The 20,920-nt window shown below is 46.7% G+C and overlaps 1 protein-coding gene and 1 pseudogene across 2 annotated transcripts in view; both read right to left on the bottom strand.

The window, feature by feature from the left end:
- The window catches only part of MED14 (mediator complex subunit 14), a 1,766,813-nt gene that overhangs the window by 512,482 nt on the left and 1,233,411 nt on the right, over positions 1–20,920 (bottom strand). The gene's annotated exons all lie outside the window — the stretch shown is intronic.
- On the bottom strand, positions 5,794–18,930 carry LOC138526557 (phosphatidylinositol 4-kinase alpha-like; annotated as a pseudogene).

Below are 20,920 nucleotides of genomic sequence, written 5' to 3'. Positions count from 1 at the left end.
GGAGAAGTCGTCCTTGCAGGGGCTTCTCTGTCGATAAAAATTTGGAGTTTCAGCACAGCAGCAGGGCTTCACCGGTATTAATATCATACTCTTCACACACATGATAGGGCGGCAATAGCCACCCTACAGTTAAGGTGAGTCGGACACCCATAAGAACCCCTCAAAATTCTATTGTTAATAAGATTTGATTCCAGTAACGGATTGGCCAACATTTCGAAAGTGGTTAGGGACTCGAGGGTCCCTCCCCAGACAGCAAGGTTTCGTAAAGATCAGTTAAAAAATTAAAAAGTTGTTAAGACGACAACATTTTTTTTCTCCAAAGTTGCACCCTACTTCCCATTCATTTTGCCATAGACTAACCCGGTACATTTCTGCCAAAGCGCACAGCCCAAACCGCTGGAAGGATTTGGACCAGGTCCAAAACAACTTGGGCACGAAGCGTTAACTCAAAATCCATGCTATGTTTGGGGTTATTCCGTGAAGTAGTTATTTCAATATTTGACAGGGGTGCCCGCTCCTCAAAAATAGATAGCTATACCTCTGATAAATTACCAAAACTGGTTTTGTTTTAGAAATGAAACTACCGCCATCTGGTTTTTCTCTCAATATGAGAGATAACTGCGGTTATAGTTGAGGATAAAGGAAAAAGAAAAATAGTTAAGCTATTTGCAAGTTAAAATAATTCAAAATTAAATTAGTCATGAGGTGGGGAGGCTGCTGGTGGACTCCAAGTGTAATTTGCAGTGGTCGAACTATAGGAAAAGAAGTAGTGGTACTATGTTCCATACTGGCCTCCACCACTCGCCACAAACCCCATCGTCACGCAACCTTCCAACAAACAATACAAACCCCAAAATACATGCATCTGCTGTTTAGGGGAACGCTCAGTGCAGTGCACTAAAAGTGCAAGTTTCAAGTTCTTCCTACATTTTTATTTTAAAATGCAACCATTACGGAACGGTTTCTGTTTAAAATAAAAGTATAGGAACAGTAAAACTTAATTAAAAGAAGCAAAGGAGCACCGCTCCCAATAGCTCCCGCTCACTTCGACCACTGGTAATTTGGGAGTTATAGGAGGTCCAGGGACAGAGTGCAATACAAAGCTTTCTGTAGCCACAGCTATAGACTCAATCAGCCGACATATCAAAGCAAACTGCATCCCAGAAACTGCGTGTGTTGTGGCGGAAACTGAGGGCAGAGGAGGTAAGGAGGCCATCTGGGGAGTGGGGGGAGCTGGCACAGATGAGGGGGCACTTGGTAAGGGCCTATGGGGTCAGGAAAGCATTTTTTCAGCCATTTATTAAATATTCAAGGCTATAAAGGACTACAGATAGCTGTGGTTATCAGTAGTTCTGTGCCCGCGGTTATAGATTTGGGGTGTTGGTGTTTTATTTCTTTTTAGGTATAGTGACATCGGGGGTGAAAAATCACTGGCCATGGTGACACAGTAGGTATTTGGGAGTGTTATTTATTTTGGCTGCGTTTTTCCAGACTTACTTACATGTGAGACACGTGAGAAAAAAGGAAGAAAACTGTAAAAAAAAATAAAATAAATTAAAAAAGGAGTGTAGTTCTTAAAATGGAAATTCTTTGAAGAAAAATATAATGGAGTAAAAGGAGTACCGTTTATTTACATATATATGTACATACGGAATAAAATATATCATTTATAAAAATAGGTAGCCGCGTCAGCAACCCTGCTCTAGTTTTCGCTGCCCTAACCAATGTATTGTAGCTTCTCTATCAGTGTATCCATGTTACCATGTCTTGTGTAATTGTACCCATTGAATGCATCCTCTTTACCTTACCGATTTATCAATGTACATTTTTTTTTATCCATCTTGGATTTCTTTTCCCCAATGATTACTATTTGGAGATAGGAGGATAACAAAAACTGTACTATTTGATTTGGTTTCATAAAGTGTGTTTTATAAAAAAAATGTGTAATCTTTTACAGATAGGATATTACTTTATCTGTCCTTTTCTACATCCAGTGAATATATTTGCAGCCTCTACCTCAGATATTAACCATACTCCCACCTCTTCATTCTTATTCCATTTACACGTATACAGGGATGTCAATATTTTGTTTAAAACATATATGCATAACTGCAGCAAACGTATAGCACAATGGGTTGTTGAATTTTGGGGGCGCCGTCAACTGCAACGTCTGGAGGTCGTAGCCGCAGGTTTCATTCTGAAAATTACAATATGTATTCCAAGATGTATTTTTCAAGAACTATCACATAAATATGTATATAGTTAATTAAAAACCTATGTGACCTCCCCCACCCATCCCCTAACCAAGTATCATCTTGGAACCACGGCTATAAAAAAAAGTCTATGAACTCTAGCCATGGTTATATTGAAAAATGTTTTGGGATATTTTTTCATTGTATTTGTGTATTTATATGTGATATGTAGTCCTGTGTACACTGTTTTGGGGTACACCGAGTGTGGTATTTTAGAAATTTGGAGAACTGCTTTGATGTCATGAAGAAACTTTGTATTACCATCATCGGTTAGGTGTACTCCGTTATGTGAAAAAAAATTGGGTAAGTAGAACTGTATGTTGTTGTTTGAAATCCATAATTGGTTGTGGTCGGTCATGAATGCTGAAACTACTTTATTAACATTTCTCCGTGATTTTTCAATTTTACTATTAAATTTGGTGGTCCATCTCCATTTTTGCCTCCAAGTCAAATTGGAAAAGATGAAGCCGGTGTGAGGAAAAAGTTCCATTAGTTTTTTGAAGTCTTGTTTCAACATCAAAGCAAGGGACACACCTTGTGCATTACCCAAATCATTGCCTCTACAATGAATTAGTAGGATGTCTGGCTACCCTGTACTTTTCAGCCTGAACAATTTTGCAAATACTTGTTGGCAACGCATTCCCGTAGTCCAAACCATATAATTGCTAAATTACTCAAACCTAGGTCGATGATAATATTTATTTTGTTACAAAAATTCAGTAACCAAAATAGTCAACGGTCTCCGATCAACCACACCGTTTTAAAACCACCCATGATATCTGCAGTCTTTCTCCATTTCCAGTAAAATGACTCCTAGTGTGAATTTTTACTGATTTGTAAGAGTAGGGTATGTGTAGTGTGTGTGTTTCGTTGTTTGGAATTGGATGATTTTACTGTTGTAATGTAGTACTAGTCTGTGATAGGTTTCAGTCAAAATATGTCAGCCATTTTAGTATTTTGGATGGTAAATATAGTCCTCTTTTTGTGGTTTTGATTTTAGAAAGTATAAAAGGCACCTTTTTCTGCAGTTCTATGCTTTTGATTCCAGAGCTCTCGGTGTACGCATGGCAGGAGTGTGGCTGATTTAAAAGTATATGTTAAAAAATACATTTAAAAAAACAATGTACAAAATATAAAATGCGAAAATAAATGCATGTTTATTTTTACCTTTTGTTCGATGCATGAATCCTAGTGTTTTTCCCTTATCCCCAAAACGGCTCTTTTCAGGGATCTTAGGACAGTTTATCTGAAGTTCAACTAAGGGCTAAGTAAAACCATTCGACTGAGGCAGTACAAGATTCCACTATTGGTATAAGGCTGCACCACCTGAGTTCAGGGTAGCGTAGACAGAGCAGCCAGGCTTATCTTAGGAGGGAGAGAGGGCTGAAGAATCAGTACAAATGAAATTGTAATACAAATTTTCCACTGAGACACTATGTATGTTAAAATAAAGGATATATTTAAATACAAGTAGGCCCAGATATATCTAGCAGTAAATAAGTACCATCACACAGTATATGTAATCACAGTTATAAAAACACAACACTATACTTGAAGTTACACATACCAAAGTATACACCTTATTTGGAACACCTAACAGTAATTCTAGTGAAGTCAAAATCTTGTCATACACATTCAGTATAGGTCACACCTATTCTTGGGGAGTAAAAGCCAATGGTTACTTTCACAATGACATTAAGTAATGCAAGGGCAGTAGGCCCTACCAGTTGTACAGTGACTCTCAGTACAAATCATATAAGTCAACTTGACAATATACTTTTTGCGAATAGTGTCACACTTATTCCAGGTACAGCAAAAACCTATAACTACTTTTGTGATAACACACAGTTATACTAGGTGAGTAAAACCTAAGGATGTAATATTCAATTACAGGTGTTTTTGAAAACAGTGAAACGCAGAATAAGGTTAAGCAGTAACTCTTGTAACTTATTTTTGAGATGGCACATAGCTAACTCAAGGTAAGTAAAACACATTTTTTAACCTCACAATGGAGTCCTCACAATGTAGTCCAGGTTAGATCTTTCCCAGCTATACAAGTACCTTATGTATGACTTATGAGGGACAGTTAGAACCAAGGACTCTCTCTGTGAGTCTGTCTACAACATCACATGGAAAGCAAACCCTAATGTTACACTTTACTGAATGACTCAAAGTTATTCTAGGTAAGCAACTACCTAATACAGACTTATTCTGGACAGGCTAAGAGCAAGCCAGGGTAAGCAAGACCCAGTTGGGGGACACTCATACAATTGTACTAACAGGACTAACCTGGTGATACCAACAGTTGGAGGACACTCATACAATTATCCTGCAGGAATGCTCTGGTGAAACCAACACAATACTTTAGTTAAGAACATTTATAACTGTTCACTCTTACAGTTAAAGTTACCAACCAACCAACTAGCCAACCCACTCTTTACAAATAAGTAACTTTTAAACACATTTTCTTTTCTAGGCAAAAGGCTCATCCCTTAAAACTATTTCCCTGGTTCTTGGAGCATGAGTATTCTCAGGGGCAGAAGGGGCGGGGGGAGGGGTTTAGGGACTAGTGACCAACAGACAGTGTCAGAAAAGGTTCTTTAGTAGCAAAAGTCAGAGTTCCTTAGGAAGACTGGGCAAACAGGTGAGTATTTACTTCTAGGGTTAGGAGAGGGTCCAGGGGCTTTGCAGGTGACACCTTAGCAGGATTCTAGCAGTGGGGCTGGGTGTACTGGACGAGAGACCTCCCAATCACAGAAAACACCCCACAGCTACAGAGAAACCTCAAGAGACTTAAGGTAAGTACATACCCACACCAACACAGTACCTCAGCATTGAAGATTTTGCAGCAGGACTACTTCAGGATCTGCAGCCAAAAACCCGGTCAGTGGATTCCTTGTCGTGGTGACTGAAAACAGGACCTTGGAAGGGACTTTGCAGCAGGGATCGATGGAGAAGGCGCTAGGCAAGGTTTTCCTCGAGGGTGGATGCGGTTCTGTCTATTTGCCGCCTTTTCAAGGAGCATAGAAGAAGACAGAAAATCGGGGTTGAATTCTCGTCGTCACAAAGGTCCAGCTCTCTGTTGAGGGGACTTTTCAGACTTGATTCATGTGTCCGGAGATCCACCATGATGCCCACTATGTTTCAGTGAGATTCGTAATTCAGAAGACCGTGCACCGCACAATGGCTCGAGGTCCCAGGATATTGGGGTATGCAGCCCCGCAGGATCCCTGCAACGCGTGGGATGGCTAAAATGCAGGTTGTCTTGAATCTAGTGGGTCTCACCAGGCTCTGGGTCAGGGTCATCGTTTTTGGATTCCCCAGGTCGATTGGAAGGAAGGGCTACAACAGGCTCTGGTTACACAGCAAGATCTCCGGTCGCTGGAAATCATTTCATCCACTTTTCCTTCATGTTCAGTTCCAGTGGTCGACTGGTTTTCAGATTCAGAGTATTTAACAGGAACTACAGCACAACTTTCTCGTTTTGTCTTGTTTTATTCAGCTGGATTATGAAAAATTGTAAATAGGGATGTAATTGGTTTTATGAACTGATGTCTGATGTTATGATAGGATTGTCCGTCTGCCGGCCCAACTGGTCGCAGGATGTAGTCAGGAATGCATTCAATCACACCACACCCAGGGGCAGTGGCTACCACTCTGTAGGGGAACACAAACAAATCCAGGCTGATCAGCTGAAAAATGTTCTTTAACAGGTCAATGATCTGCAAGGCCAGCATGTCAACTTTAAAGATGGCTGCCTGCCAGCAGATTCGGCTGTCTTGTCCCTCCTCGGTGCTCTCGTCAATTGAGTCTGATCGACAGCGCAGACCTTCTTTCTCCAGCTCGCTCACTCCACAGCGCTTCACCTTAAACTTTGCCAAGTATGGCGCCTTCGCAGCACTTTGCATGGGTGTTGACTTAACAATAGCTTCATTGTTGCTGGGTAGATAACATCCAGGCTGCACTTTCACTTTGGACAAAGCTGCCAAACATGCCCTCTTCCTCTCTTCTCCTTTAGGATAAGGCTTAATGATGGCAGAGACATTGGTGATCTTGTTAAAGAAATCAAACTCGTGCTGGTAGAACTCCTTGGCTGGGCCAGACAGCGAGTCAGTTATCTCTTCCATCAGCTGTTCCAACAAGTCCCCAATGTCGGGGGTCCTTCGTATGCACCTCCTCGTCCAGGAAGATGTTGGTTTTCATGTTCAAGATGAACTGGTGAGCCAGGAAATGAGACTTGGCAGCAGCCCAGAGGATGTATTCTCAAACGTAACCCATCTTGTCGTATCGGAGTGCTTGCACAATCTGTGGAATGTAGAAGATGATGGCATCTGGAGGAAAGGAGAGCAGCACTTTGACTCCATACTGTGCAGTGAGAGGATGAGGTGGGTACATGCTCGAGAGGTAGGACAGGCCAGTGGGAGGATCTGTTGGGGCCCAGCACAGGATGTGACTGAGCTCAGGAGCATCTGCATTGGTGGTGTGAAACGTGACCAGATACTTTATTGCCTCAGGTATGCCACTCACAGCTCCAGGATCGAGGCGCACCAAACGAGTCACTTCAGCCGCTATTGCTTCGGTGTTCTTAAACCTAGCTGCCAGCTGCACAACGAAGTGTGGGGAGATACTCCAGGACAGATTCACGTTGTCTTTCCACTGCTTCTCATTTAAGCTCATGTATTTTAATCTCCAGTTAGCCACACTGTTCTCCCTGGTCTGATTCAACTCCAACTCGGGTGTGGACAGCGGATTGTACCAAGTAGTCAGTTGTTCGATCTATGTGGCCAACATGGAGAGCAGCAGCATCCTCCGCTTCATGTAGTACTTGTGTAGCTAGGTACCTCGATTGGTCTTCTTAGACATACACGATTTCTTTGACATGGTGGATATGCCACTGGATAGCGGGTAGGTGTTAATCCAGCCCTGTACAGTTTGCTTTCGAGCGCCAACTGTCACATCCAATGTACTTTGGGCGACGTCTGCGACGTCGCAGAAAGGCTGTCCATGGAGGGTTCCTGATTGTCGGGAGGGACGAGCTGGTTTGCAGTTAAGTATTTCTTATCAGAGAACATGGCTGTCCAGAAGCGGATCATGATGCTGATGTCCTCACGCAGCATCTTCTCTCCTTGTGTTGGGAATTTTGGATGCAAGCTGAAATAATCAAACGCAGTGGAGTAGATCTTCTCACGCATTTTATTTCTAATTGTGGCATTGGATATCACGTCAGCATGAAGCGGAGAGAGTCCAAGGGAGAGCAACTTGAATCGAGGGCCGATTGCTGCAACATGCCGGTTCATGCTTCCTTTCGCCCCTCCAATGTTTAGTGACAAGGACCGCTGCAAGAGTCTGGAGAAGATCTCCACTTGGTCCGAGCTGCAGTACTTGGCTATTTCAAACCTCTGGATCAAAAAGTCTATCCAGATGTAGTGGGGTGTGACCTCTGGAGGGCAGGGCTTTGGCTGGCTCTCTTCTGAAGCAGCCAGGGGATCTGCTTCCTTCTTCTCTGCCGAGAAAAACCAAACTTCTGCTCCACCGTCATCTGCCAAGCTCCAGCCATTTCTCGCATAAACTGAACTTCTATCCCATTCTTGGCAGCCAACAGCCACTCCCAGCAAGCAACAGCCGTTTCCATGCCATGTTCAGTGAACATGCGCAGTGGGCCCCAGCATAGATGATGCAAGAGTTGGGCATCACATTCTTTGCAAGTGATTAGCATTGCCGTCAATTTGAACATTGCCTGCGTGTACACCTCAGGGTTCCCTGGTTCCAGTGATTCGTTAAGCTGCTTGATCATAAACTTATTCAGGTCTGATGTCCTGCTCATGGCTTTAGAGAAATCTATCGTACCTGCGACCTCACCAGCATACCGGTTTTGCAGGTTCAAAGAAGCCATGAAGTTGGAGTAATCTTTCTTCACGCAAGCCGGGCGCTCCGTCAGTTGGGTCATCCCGAGTGTGGTGTTCCGCTTGTTGTAGCCAGCATAGTGAAGAATGCTCTCAGTAGCCATAGCCAACCCTGTGTGTTGTGATAGACCGGATACCCAGTTTTGGTGCTTGTTCAGGTATTCCTGCAGGTGTGATTTGGTGACAGACGAGCCCACTTCATTGCTTCTTGCAGAATCATTCCACAGCGTGCAGCAAAGTCCTTCACAATGCTCTCTCGGGCTTCATGTGGATCAGGGACAGTAATTCTATACGTGCATCTGGAATGTCATAGTAGGGTTGGTCCTTGTGAATGTCTGCACTTAGAGAGTGTCTGAAGGCTGTCCAGCATGGTCTTCAGCACCGTCCCACTCCACAGCAAATGTGGGAACTTATCCACCAGTCCCGACGGGTACTTGTCAGCCACCCTGCGGATGCGTTTGTGGATATGGTTGAAATTCACCAGCAAGAATTGAGCATGTCGCTCCAGCTCCCACTCATTCTCACAGGTCTTTGGCTTATCAGCCATTCCTCCCAAAAACGCCTCGAAAACTTTAGCAGCCACTGAGATGACACACTGCATCATTCCTGATTTGTCCTTCTGGATACCCTTATCTTCAAAGTAGAAGAACATAACTTGGAAGCGATCAGTGGAGTTCAGCACCCTCATATACTCCAAGCGGTAAACAGAGCAGGTCGGTGGACATTGCAAAAACAACTTATTGATGAGCGCAGAGACCTCTGGAGGCGGATCCAGCAGGTTAATGATGGTGCTGCGTAATTCATTCAATTCAGCCGATGTGATAGTGTCGTTTTTCATAGCTGAGTTGCACTGAAGCACTGAGCGAAGAGGTTCCTTGCTTGGAAACGTAAGAAGTGGGGATTTGGTTGCAATCTCACAGACCCCTTCGTACCACTACTCTGGCCAAAGTCCTGAGACTTCTACAGCAAATCCCATGAGGACTGAATACAACCAGAAATCCCGAAAGAGTTTCTGCAAACGGGGCTTCGCCTCTTTGATTGGTGGTAGCTGCCTGGTGAGCACTGCAATCACTGGAATCAGCACACCTAGGTTTCCAACACTGCTTGACGCCTTCAAAGCAGGCCCTTTCTCGCTAGCCCTTTTGCTGGCTCGCTTCCCTTCGAGTCCAAGTTGAACAAAGAGCTCCAGCAAGTTCATAGGTAACTCATCTACCAGCTGCTCCCCTTGAATGTTGGCAGCGATGTTGGCCAGGGCATTGATGACGGCTAAGGAGCAGTGTCTGTACCCGTGATCCTAATAATCCTTGGCAGCTGAGTACACAACAGAACTGGTTTTGACATTGATCTGTTGGAAAAGGTTCCAGACCTCCTGGTAAATATATTGGTTTCCGGTGATGACCATGCAGCCCAACTGGTCAATGATGAGAACGCCCAAAGGTGATGGTGGCTGGCAGAACTTCTGCTGCAGGATCTGTAGGATGGGTTCCATCACTTTTGGGGTGTCCCTCAGCGCCACAGCGATGTGCCCAAGAGAACGGATGGTGTGGTCTGGAATCAAATGGGCATTCTTCTCGTTTTCTTGGGAGATGTAAAGACGGTTGGATAAACTTGCTAAGAAGGCCTCAACGATAACCGGGTCTATCGTTAAACCAGCATTTAGACATCTTACCCTCTTGTTTTTCAGATCTGCCAGAGCGCCATGGGACCCCTCGGGTGGTGATAGTGCGCAGTATAAATGTCCTTTAGCATCTCATAACAGACTCAAGTATCGGATTGAAACTAAACATCAGCAGTGGGGCTTAACAGTTCCAGCTAGTCTTGAAAAAGACCCACAGGGATTGTATCAGGTCTCGTTAAGCGGTTATGTGCCCGATTAGGAATTGCCAAGGCCATCTCGCTGTCAATGCCAGGTTAACACGTTAATATTTCTGGTAGTTTGATTATTCCATTATATAAATTGGAAAACATCATCCACCCGAGCCCCTTCCTCAGTAGCTGTCTCTATTACCTTTAACATAAGTTTATTGGGGGTGAGGGGGTGGAAGAGGCAAGTCGATTAACATTAGCATTGCATTAGCAGCCCACTGTACCTTTTTGGCAAAATTGACGTACCCATGTCATTTCTTTTAAAATCAAGCTCTTGGTCATTTTGTATTTTAGATCTACTTTTTTTAATTTCTTTATTATTTTAATAAACAACAAATATAACATACAAACACACAACATAATTGGCATTTCCTCGGATTCCGCTATGCGTTCAATGTCCTGGGGCTACTGGGTGACTTTGCCGTCCATCAAAAGCTACTTGTGTGGGCCATTTCGGCATCCCCTCTGATATAGTCTCATATATGGTTGCTTATGCACCACTGTCTTGAATCCCTCATTATTCTTGTGCATCACCGGGGCCGTTTCCCTCTTCATCCTCTCCCTCGTGTCCGAACAAGTCCTGTACCAGGGAGTTCCATGCAGTTATTTTCTGTGCCGTTTCTCCCTCCCCCTTTTGCACTTCTCTTATCCAGACTGCGGTTTCCGCTAGTGTCCACTTTCGGAGGTCCGACCACCATGATTCTATGGTCGGGCCTTCTTTTGATTTCCAAGACATCACTATCCTCCTTTTGGCTAGTATACATATTTGTATTTGTAATTATTGATTTATAAAGCGCCTCACGCCAAAGCACTGTACATGGAACAACAATACATACAACATGAACAATATAATGGTTGAAGCAATTACAATATGAATCGATCAAACAATAAAACAGTGAGAAGAGCAATCAACTGACGGGGATAGGGAGGAAAGGAAGATGGGACAGGATAGGGGGGGTGGAAGAGGGGAGGCAGGAGAGGGGAGGGGAGAAAGTCAGGGAAAAGAGTGAGGAAGGGGGGGAAGTAGAAGGGGGGGAAAGGGTTTCAAGGCGGAGAAGGGAGAAGGAGAGATTTAAGGGAAGTGCGGAATGAAGTGAAGGTGGGGAAAGAACAGATAGCAAGAGGAAGGGAGTTCCAGTGTAGAGGTGCTAAGAGTTGGAAGGAGGGAAAACGGGAAGAGGCACAGGGGGTGGGGGTGAAGTGAGAAGGAAATGGTCAGCGGTCCGAAGGGAACGGGAGGGGGAGTAGAAGGAGAGAAGGGAGGAGAGATAAGGGGGTCAAGACCAAGGAGAGATTTGAAGACAAGGCAGAGAAATTGAAATTTAAGTTGGGAGTGAAAAGGAAGCCAGCAAAGGTACGAGAGAGAGGTAGAGATGGAGTCACGGGAGGCAAGGAGACAGAGGGTGCGAACAGCAGAGTGGTAGATGGATTTAAGAGGGGCAAGGTGAGAAGTAGGAAGTCCAAAGAATAAGGAAGAGCAGTAGAAGAGGCGGGAGAAGATGAGGGAGGAGATTAAGAGTTTAGTAGCGTGGAAAGTGAGAGGGGGACGGATTTTGCTAATGTTGAAGAGGTGGAAGCAACAGGTGCGAGAAATGAGGGAGATGTGTTGGGAGAAGGAGAGAGAGGAGTCAAAGAGAACGCCTAAGATACGAGCTTGAAGAGAGATAGGAAGGTTGGAGGGAGGAAAGTGAATGAATTGGGAGGGGAGGGAGGGGGAAGAGAGTTAAAGGGAAAGAATACGACTTCGGTCTTGTCGGTGTTGAGAGAGAAAGCAGGAAGACATCCAGTTCTTAATGGCAGTAAGGCAGGAAGAGAGTTGTAGGTGGAGGTCAGTTGAGAAGGAGGAGAAAGAGAGGAAGAGTTGAGTGTCGTCGGGATAGAAGTGGTGGAAGATGCCAAACGAGGAGATAACAGGAGCAATGAGGGTGGTTTAAAGAGAGAAAAGGAAAGGGCCTAGTACAGAGCCTTGGGGTACACCATATTCAAGAGGATAGTTGGGAGAGGACCGGCCACCCCAGGAGACTGTAAAGGAGCGGGAAGAGAGGTAAGAGGACAACCAGTTGAGTACGGAGCCTTTGTAGGCAAAGGAGGAGAGAGTATGAAGGAGGAGGGGGTGATTGACAGTGTCAAAGGCTGCAGAGAGATAAAGGAGAATAAGGATAGAGGATTGTTTGGCATGGCGAGCATTAAGAAGGGAGTTAAGAATAGAGGTGAGAGTAGTTTCAGTGGAGCGTTTAGGATGAAAGCCCATATCAAGTCTTCATCTTTGCTAGGTGTGCCTTATGTCTACCTCGTCTCGGGAAGAGGCCCAGCAAGTACCTCTCTGGGTACTCTGCCTGTATTTGGAGTCCGCTCTCTGTTATTTTAGCTCTGATTCCCTCCCAAAAGGTCTGTACAACCGGGCAGGTCCAAAACATGTGCACCATGTCTGCTTCGTCGGCTGAGCATCAGGGGCACTTATTAAGATTTCCCTCATACCTCGTATTCATCCTTTTGGGTGTAAGGTACCCCTGTGTTTTACGTTCAATTGTGCTCGTCGGAAGCTTGCGTTCCTGGACACTTTCTTCGGATATTTTAGCAATCTGCTCCATTCTTGATCCTCAAAGGGTCTTTGGAGTTCCCCTTCCCAACGCTGTTTTACGTGTAGCTCTTGTGCCTTATTGGCTCTCAACATCTGTTCATATAACCTAGAGGTTGTGTGTGTTCCCTCGGATATGTCGTACCATGTATCTAATGCCCCTGTTTCGTCCTCCTTGCCCTCCCATTCTGGCCATCTCCTCTTGATCTTAAGGATTATTCTATTATAAAGGATGAATTGGCCTTTGTGTATATCACTCCTCCACCATCTCCTGGAAGTCTGCCCACCTCCCGTCTCTTCTCAGGTCCCCGATTTGTGCTACGCCTTTGGCTTCCCACTGGGTTCGGTATATTGCTAGTGTGTTTCCATCCATGACCACGAGGCCCGCAAGAGGGATCTGTGACGAACAGGGGTCTTGTGTCCCCTGTAGTTTCCATGCTCCGTTCCACTGGCCTACCGCAAGGTTAAGCAGGTACGGTAGGGTCCTGAGCAAGGGTTTGTCCAGCATGGTATTTCTCTTAGGTAGTATGTTTTTAATGCTAGTTGGAAAATGGTTATGTCGATTGTTTCTTCCTCATCCAGCCACTTGACTGCAAATTGCAACTGCCCCGCTAAGTGGTACTTTTCAAAGTCTGGAAGCCTGATGCCCCCTTCTTCATAGTCTCTCTAATGTCTTCATTGCGATCCTGCTTCTCCCCCCTACCCATAGGAAGTGCCTTGCTATTGTATTTAGTTTGGTAAAGAAGGCCCTGGGATACTGTGTGGGATGTTTGTAAAATAGTATAGCAGGCGTGGGAGTACCACCATTTTCAGGAGGGCCGCCCTACCCATCATCCCCAGTGGTAGTGTTCCCAAGAAAGTCATGCTCTTTTGTATTTTCTCGAGGGCTGCCTGCGTGTTGTGTTGATGAGAATCTGCAGTGTTGTGGTGTATCTCTATTCCCAGATATCGAAAGGAGTGCGGTGCCCATGTTAGGCCTAGGTCTGAGAGATCTGCCTGGGGGACCCGCTTCATTCCAGCCAGGGGGAAAATCAAGGACTTCTCTTTGTTGATTGCTATACCGGAAAGTCTAGTGTATGCGCCGACTGCTTCCAGGAGACAGGGCAGACTAGTGCGCGGGTTTCCCACAAAAAGCAGCATGTCGTCTGCGTATAATGAAATTTCGTGCAGCACACCATCTATCTCAAACCCTGTGTCTCCGTATTCTGCTCTAAGAAAAACCGCCAGCGGTTCGAGAGCCAAAATGTATGACATTGGTGACAGTGGGCACCCCTGCTTAGTTCCCCTGTATATTCTTCAGTCTTCCGAGGTGTATCGTCCTGTCCTCACCCTGGCTCTTCTGTCCCTATACAGTAACCTTATCCATCTGAGGAACCCTTCCCCAATTCCGAAGTGGGCGAGGACCCGCATCACCCACCCCAGTTCACCAAATCAAATGCTTTGACAACATCCAGGGATACTATTGCACACCCCCCCCCAGTCTTTGGTTTGTCCTATCTATTACGTGGTGTAGCCTATGGAGATTCCATGACGTATTCCGTCCCGGAACATAGCCTGTTTGGTCTGAGTGTATCAATGAGGGAATTACTTGTTTTAGGCGGTTAGCTAGGACCGGCGTGTGTATTTTGGCGTCCTGGTTCATGAGTGAGATCGGCCTGTATGCAGCACACTTCATGGGTGGCTTTCCTGGTTTAAGGATCGGTATAATTATTTATTCTGACATGCTGTTAGGGAGAATTCTCTGTTAAGGCTAATTTCCCAAACCTAGTTAGTCCCCCAGCAGCTTTGCTTGATTTTTGGGGTTTATTTTTTTCTCTCCTGCTAAGAGCGAGACTCTTACTCCCACTCTTAGACATGATTTGAGGTGTTCCTTTGACTTTAAATGTGTTTTATGGGCTATGGGGTCCTTTACCCCATAGGGCTTCATGTGTTTTTGGTATGTGGGTTACACATCACCCTCAGTGCAGTAACCCAGGGGTGTCATAGTGACCCCCAAACATAGGCTCCATACCCTGGGACTGACTACTGTCTCCCAGGGCATGTAAAGTCACCATTGGCTTCACTAGTCCCAAATTATGAACAGAAACCAGTACAAACCATCATATTGTGGACGTACTGGTCGAGGCAATTCGATTGCCCCGGGGTCTGTTGTTCGAGGGGGCACGTCTCCGTCCCCCCTGATCGAGTTTTGGCTGGTGGCAGTGGATACTACTTTTTATATTCGACCGCGAATATTTTCCTATGGGATTTTCCCATTGTTCGAGGCTACCACTTTTTAATACAGCCTCGAACATACCGCCGGTTTATTAAATTAATATAAAATCACTGGTTGGTATTTTTTGCCGAAACTCGGTTCCAAAATGGCGTTTGTGTTCGCTTCTGTCACTCCAACCCAAGTCGGGCCCTTTGTTCCACTCTTTGGCGGGCTTCTCCACAGAAGCCTCCAAAAATGGTGCCACTCTGTCTGGGTACCAAAGAGGGTGTGGGAGGGGGTTTAGGCACCCTGCACTGAGTTGCCTTGGCAACTCAAGTCGCATTCTTGTGTGATTGGCCCAAGTGGTGAGCCGCCCGGCTCACCAGTTAGCATGTTTGATTGACAGCTAGGCTGAATGAATGGGGGTTTGCTGCATAAAAGCAGGGCTTTGGGGACTGGAACTTCAGAAGTCGCCACAGGACCTAAAGAATCCGAAGAGTGAGAAGCTGAGCCGACCTGCCACGACGACACCACCGGTGGAGCCCTGCTGAACCGTCTCACCACTTTTCCCGACGACAGAGGAGATCTCCAGCCCGGAGAGTCTTCTTCCTTTGACTGGTGGGGATAACCAGTTTGCCAGTCTTTTCGCCTTCCCGGATCCTCTCGTGGCCGCCTTGCCGGTGCCAAGCACCCCGGTAACCGGAATACCACGGTTTTTCCACTACCGCAAATAAAAGGGTCTTACCTTTTAATCGGAGAACTCCGTGGCTGGTTTCTTCCCTGGCAGTGCAACGACCTTCAGTTTTCCTCCACGTCGAGACCATCTCTTCCTCTGGATGACACCGCGACTTGCACCTGCTGCCAGGAACAACTGACCCCGCTGGAGGATCCTCTCCACTTTGAAGGTACTGTGTTCGCCTGGCCTCCTTCGCAACGGTCTGTGTGGGGTGACTCTTAAAGCCTCCACTTACCACTTGGGTTGGCCCTAGGCTGGCTAACTGAACTTTTCTGAGCTGACTTAATTCTCCCCTGAGCTCCCTGCAAGACTTTTCAAGACTTTTAAGCTGTGTGATCTTGGGCGCATTGGTGCTCTGTTCTCTCTAAGAACTTTTTGCTCACAAGTAGACTTGACTTTCCTGCCTTGCTGGGTGCTTCTAAAGTATTGTGTTGTGTGCTTTTCCTAATTTCTGTCTTTTCCCTCCCTTTTTCTTAACTCATTGGAGTGCCATCTTGAGTTAAGTGCTCACCTCTGTCTAGAAATAAGTGGTGTTAACTAAGACTTGTCTAATAAGGAATACGGGATGTACATCTAGTAATAGTGACTGTGTGTTGAATTTACTTACCTCTTTTTGTGCTAGTGTAATTTACAAGTGTGTCTTTAAATAAATAAGTATATACTTTTACACCAAAGCTCTGATCAGTGTTTGCTTGTAATACTGTGTCTCTGTACCTATTGTGTATACTCTGCATACTGCCTAACTCATCTTGAGAGAAGTCTGACTGCTCAGCCACAGCTACCAGGTAAATCTGGGTGGTACAGACTGCTACCAATTGGGTTTACTGCCAACCACCTGTAGTCCTAAATCTATTGCAGTGGTCCCTAAGGGAACTGCACAGGTTTCTGCCTAACACATGCTAGCTGGTAATTGTGCACTTTTGTATGCATGCTGGTATGTCTGATAGTTTTGGGGTAATAGTACTTTTAAATGTTTTATAGAACTCTCCTGGGAGTCCGTCTGGACCCGGGGACCTGCTGGTGGGGAACTCAGCAATTACGCTCTCTATTTCTTCTTCCGTGAGTGGGGCATCGAGTATTTGAGCTTGTTCTTCTGCCAACTTTGGCAATCTTATATCCGCTAACGCATCTGTTATGTCCAGCGGGTCAGCCTACGGGTTGGGGCGTACAATTGTTCATAGAATCAGGCAAATAACTGGTTGATGTGTTCTTGACTCGTAATTTCCCTCCCTGTTTCGTCTTCTAGCACCGTTATGGGTTCTCTTATTTTCTTGCCTAGTAAGCCACGCCAGGAGCCTACCAGATTTGTCCCCTTCCGCATGCAATCTTTGTAAATACCTCCCGTAGTTCAACCTTCCAATTTTTCCCCATAGCTCTACACATCTCGTTCTTAACTCCATCAGTTACTTAGGTTCTCCCCCACTGCCTCCACCCTGCGTTCCTCTACTTCTATCTGCCGCTCCAGTTTATTGAGTTCTTCTATGGCTGCACCTTTCAGTCCCCCCCATTCTGCCGATTGCTGCCCCTCTTATCACAACTTTAAACGCGTCCCAGAGTGTAGCATTACTTCCTACACTTCCCTCATTATGTTCAAAGTAGTCTTCTATCACCTCTTGGAGGTGTTCCTCTAGCTCTCCTTCTCCCAGGTCCGCTGCCCGGAGTCGCCATGTTGGTATCGGGGCTTTCCCATGTGTGTGTGCCCATGTTGTCAATATCGGGGCGTGGTCTGAAAGTGTGCCAACTTTGGTCTGTTTTGCTGGTGTCAGATGGGTCTCCCAGAGCATTGCTATCTTGACCTTCATCTTGTTCAGCCAGGCGTAGACTCGCAGCCTCTTGACATATGTGTTGAGACCTCTCATGTTCCAGGTTGCTTTTGTAAGCTCATCCCGACACATGTGCGCTTAGTGTTCCGGCTTCTCTGTCCCATAGCCTAATATGTGTCCCCAGTCTCTTGTGTTTATTTATTCTGGTGCTGTTTGGGATCTGTCCTGCGGGGCTCCCTTCCCCTGTTCCCTGGCGGTCGTGTCTCCAGGATTGTTGCCATATGCTGTACCAGTAACTTCATACTGGAGTTTTCCCATTATAGTCCTCGTTGTACCCTCTGCTGCCGATGCCTTTTACCAACCATTCACTCAAGTTATTAACCCAAACTTCAACAGAAAAACTAACGCCCAGCCACCCTCCCCCTGCTCGGGCCTCGCCGCTTCTCTCGTCTTGCTTCTCTAGGTGAAGCAGACTTGCCGCAGCGTGATGCCTTAAAACTGGCATCTGAACTCGCATTGCGCTCTTCTTTAGGAGCTTGGTTCTTCTCGGCCGGCGCAACTGAGTAGAGCTGGTCGCTCCTTTATATTGTCTTTTCTTTTCCTGACTTAATTCATTTGTTTGGATGCTTGGCGTCATTGTTCCTGGCTTGTTACGGATCTCTTCACCGGGGCTAGTCCCCTCCGTTGTTGGCGTTTCTCTGCCCTAGCTGGGGGGATTCCTTGTGTATCCATCCATGTGTGGGCCTCCGTGGATTCAAAAAAGTATGATTTCCCTTTATGTATCACCTGCAGCTTGGCCGGAAAGAGGAGCATATATCGTATCCCCGCTCTTCTGTGATGTTCTTTTGTGGGGCCAAACTGTGCTCTTTGTTTTTGGACCGTGGTTGTATAGTCCGTGGTATATGGTGATCCTGGAGGAGTTCCTAGTGATCTCTCCGCCTCCCTTTGAGAATGCCAGTATCCTTTCTCTGTCTTTAAAATTCATAATCTTGGCGATCATTGCCCTCAGGGGGGGTGGGGGGGAGGGAGGGTGGGTTCACCCGGCCAAGGTCTCCTAGTTCGAGCTCTGTGCGCCCGTTCAACCACAAAGCTCTGGGACAATGTCCCTGCTCCGATCTCCTGAAGAAGCAGGTTTTCAACATATTCCGTGGGGTCATTTCCCTCCTCTCCTTCTGGAACTCCGATTATGTGGACATTGTTCTGCCTTGCCTTGCCCTCCGCATCTTCTACTCTTTGTTCTAGGAACTTGACTTTCTGCAGATCTTCTGACATTTGTGCTGGCGTAACAGCGAAGTCTGCTGTGTTTTGTTGTACCCGCTGCTCCGTTGTTGTTACTCTGTCCGTCAGGTTCCTAGCATCCTGTCGAAGGAGGCCCACATCCACCATGACTGTGTCTAGTTTATGTTCTAAGGATGCTTTCAGGGCACCTATAGCAGTGTCCATCCTGTTTTCGAGGCACGTCTTTAGGGAGGCAATCGCCTCCAGGATCTTTCCATTGTTCCCGTTATCTAGCTGGTGTGGAGTGTTCGTCTCCGTTGTTGCCGTGTCTGGTGGGTTTGACTGCTTATTTCCTGATGCCTTGGCGAAAGTGTCCATGCTGGCTTGTTTGGTTTTCCCTTCTGCTTTCTTTTTAGACATTGTTACTATGCGGCGTGAGGTTCAATTCCGCTCTTGTTCCTTCCACGTGTGGTCTGTCGTCAGGATCTATGTGGGGTCTTGCTTGGATAGGGCTACTGGTGCCTGTACTCCTTATGTCTTGCTGCAGTCTTTTAAGCTTATGTGTCCGGAGCCCACCTCTTCTGTGGTATCTGCGAGGGGTCCCAGCTTAATCTTCCATATTTTATAGTGGCTTCTGCTCACAGTTCGCCCCACTCCTCTAGTCGGTAATACTCCCCTGGGGGTTCCTTTTATTTCTTAGTGTTTCTGTGTATGTTAGGGTGGAGTAGGCTCTTTCCAGCAATCTGTTCGCCTCCTGTGCGGCTAAGTTGATCACTTAGCCGGGGCGGAGGGACTCGGCTTGGTTTGCTGCGTTTTTATGGTGGTGCTCTCTGCTCACCCGACTCCTTCGTTCACTGGTGCACCCCTAGAAGTTCTCTTGTTACTGGATGGTCTTTATGTACTCCAGGGGGAAGCGGGGCACTTCCCGGCAATCTCCTTGCCTCCCTTGCTGATAGATTATGATTGTTCTATTGTGTAGGGCCCTGGCCTGGTTTGCCGCGTTTTGATGATTTTCACTCTCTGTTCGCCTCTCTCCTCCAATCCTCTGTGCCCCGGGGGTTCTCTTGTTCCAAAGTATTTCAGTGTCCCTCAGGGTGAGGTGGGCACAACTCAGCAGCCACTCCCTTCTTGTGCTGCTGGGCTATGTGGTTTCTCTGGTGTGGAGGGCCCCAGCCTGATTTGCTACGTTTAGGTGCCTCTCCCTCTCAGATTGTCCTGCACCTCCAGGCTACGGTGCTCCCCCGGGATTCCCTTTTCTTTTTCCCTTTCCTCCCCCTCTGGATGGTCTATCTGCCTCAGGGTAGGGGGGCACTCCTAGCAGTCCCCTCACCTCCCGCACCGCAGGGCAACAACGATCCTCCGGAGCGGGACCCGCTCCACCTCGACCACTTCCTCTGTGTCCCGTCTTCCCGCCCTATGGGGCCGCTCCGCCTGCCAGTCCGCGGCTTCCTAAAGGCAGTGGGGGAGCGCTGGAGCACTCCAGCCCCTCCAACCGACTCTCGTCTTGACACGGGACGAGGATGTCCCGCTCTGTATGTAGGGCAGGGTGGGGGGCGGTGGGGTGCCCGGATCCTCCCAAACGGCACATCGTCCGTGATGCCGGTCAAGGGCGCCTTGTCTGTGTGCGTGCTGGTCCTCCGCGCCGCGGGTCCCACGGCGACTATCCGGGTCCTGGCCTCACCGCCACGCTCCTTCCTCCCTGTCCGTTCATCCGCAGCAGGTATCCTCTGCTTCCCTCTGTGTGAGGTTCACAGCACCCTCCTGCGACTCCCTTCTTCGCCTCCCGCTTTAGTTGCCACACGGCAAAGGTCGTATCTGAGGGCCGTCATCTTGGATTCCATGATCGGCGAATTCTGGGATCGTTTACACCTCGTTCCGCAGTCCGATTTTCCCCAGAATCGGGTCTAGTGCTCCGTGGATGTTCCGATGCCTTCGTGTAGAATTTCAAGTAAATTAGGTCTGTTTTTGAGGATCATAAACCGGATCGTGTAGGAGCTCCCTGTAGACGCGTCCTAACGCATGGCTGCTCAGCCACGCCCCGATCCGGCAAGTGGCCTATTTATATGTTAGGATATATAGTGGGCACAGCCAAAGGTTGTGGACACTGCACATTATTGTGGTGAAGACCACAGTTAGTGCCTGATCAGTGTATATAATATACAGTGGACACGGTTGAAGGCTGTAACCACTGGTGAAGGCCAAAATCTATGGTTGGTAGCCTGTTAATGTTTTAAAATGTAAGAGCACATAGGTGAAGGTTGTGACCACTGTCTACAACTGAATGCCATGATTAGTACCCATTCATGTATTCAAATATATTTGGCCATTCACACTGACCATGGCTGAAGGCCATCCATAATGCTGGTTACTGTTGTAATGTAATTAGTGATGTTATCAGTGATGTGACCTG

The sequence above is a fragment of the Ambystoma mexicanum genome, chromosome 7p, assembly GCF_040938575.1.
Source record: "Ambystoma mexicanum isolate Mex_15411 chromosome 7p, UKY_AmexF1_1, whole genome shotgun sequence".
NCBI classification, from domain to species: domain Eukaryota; kingdom Metazoa; phylum Chordata; class Amphibia; order Caudata; family Ambystomatidae; genus Ambystoma; species Ambystoma mexicanum.
This window is presented reverse-complemented; position numbering and strand designations above follow the sequence as displayed.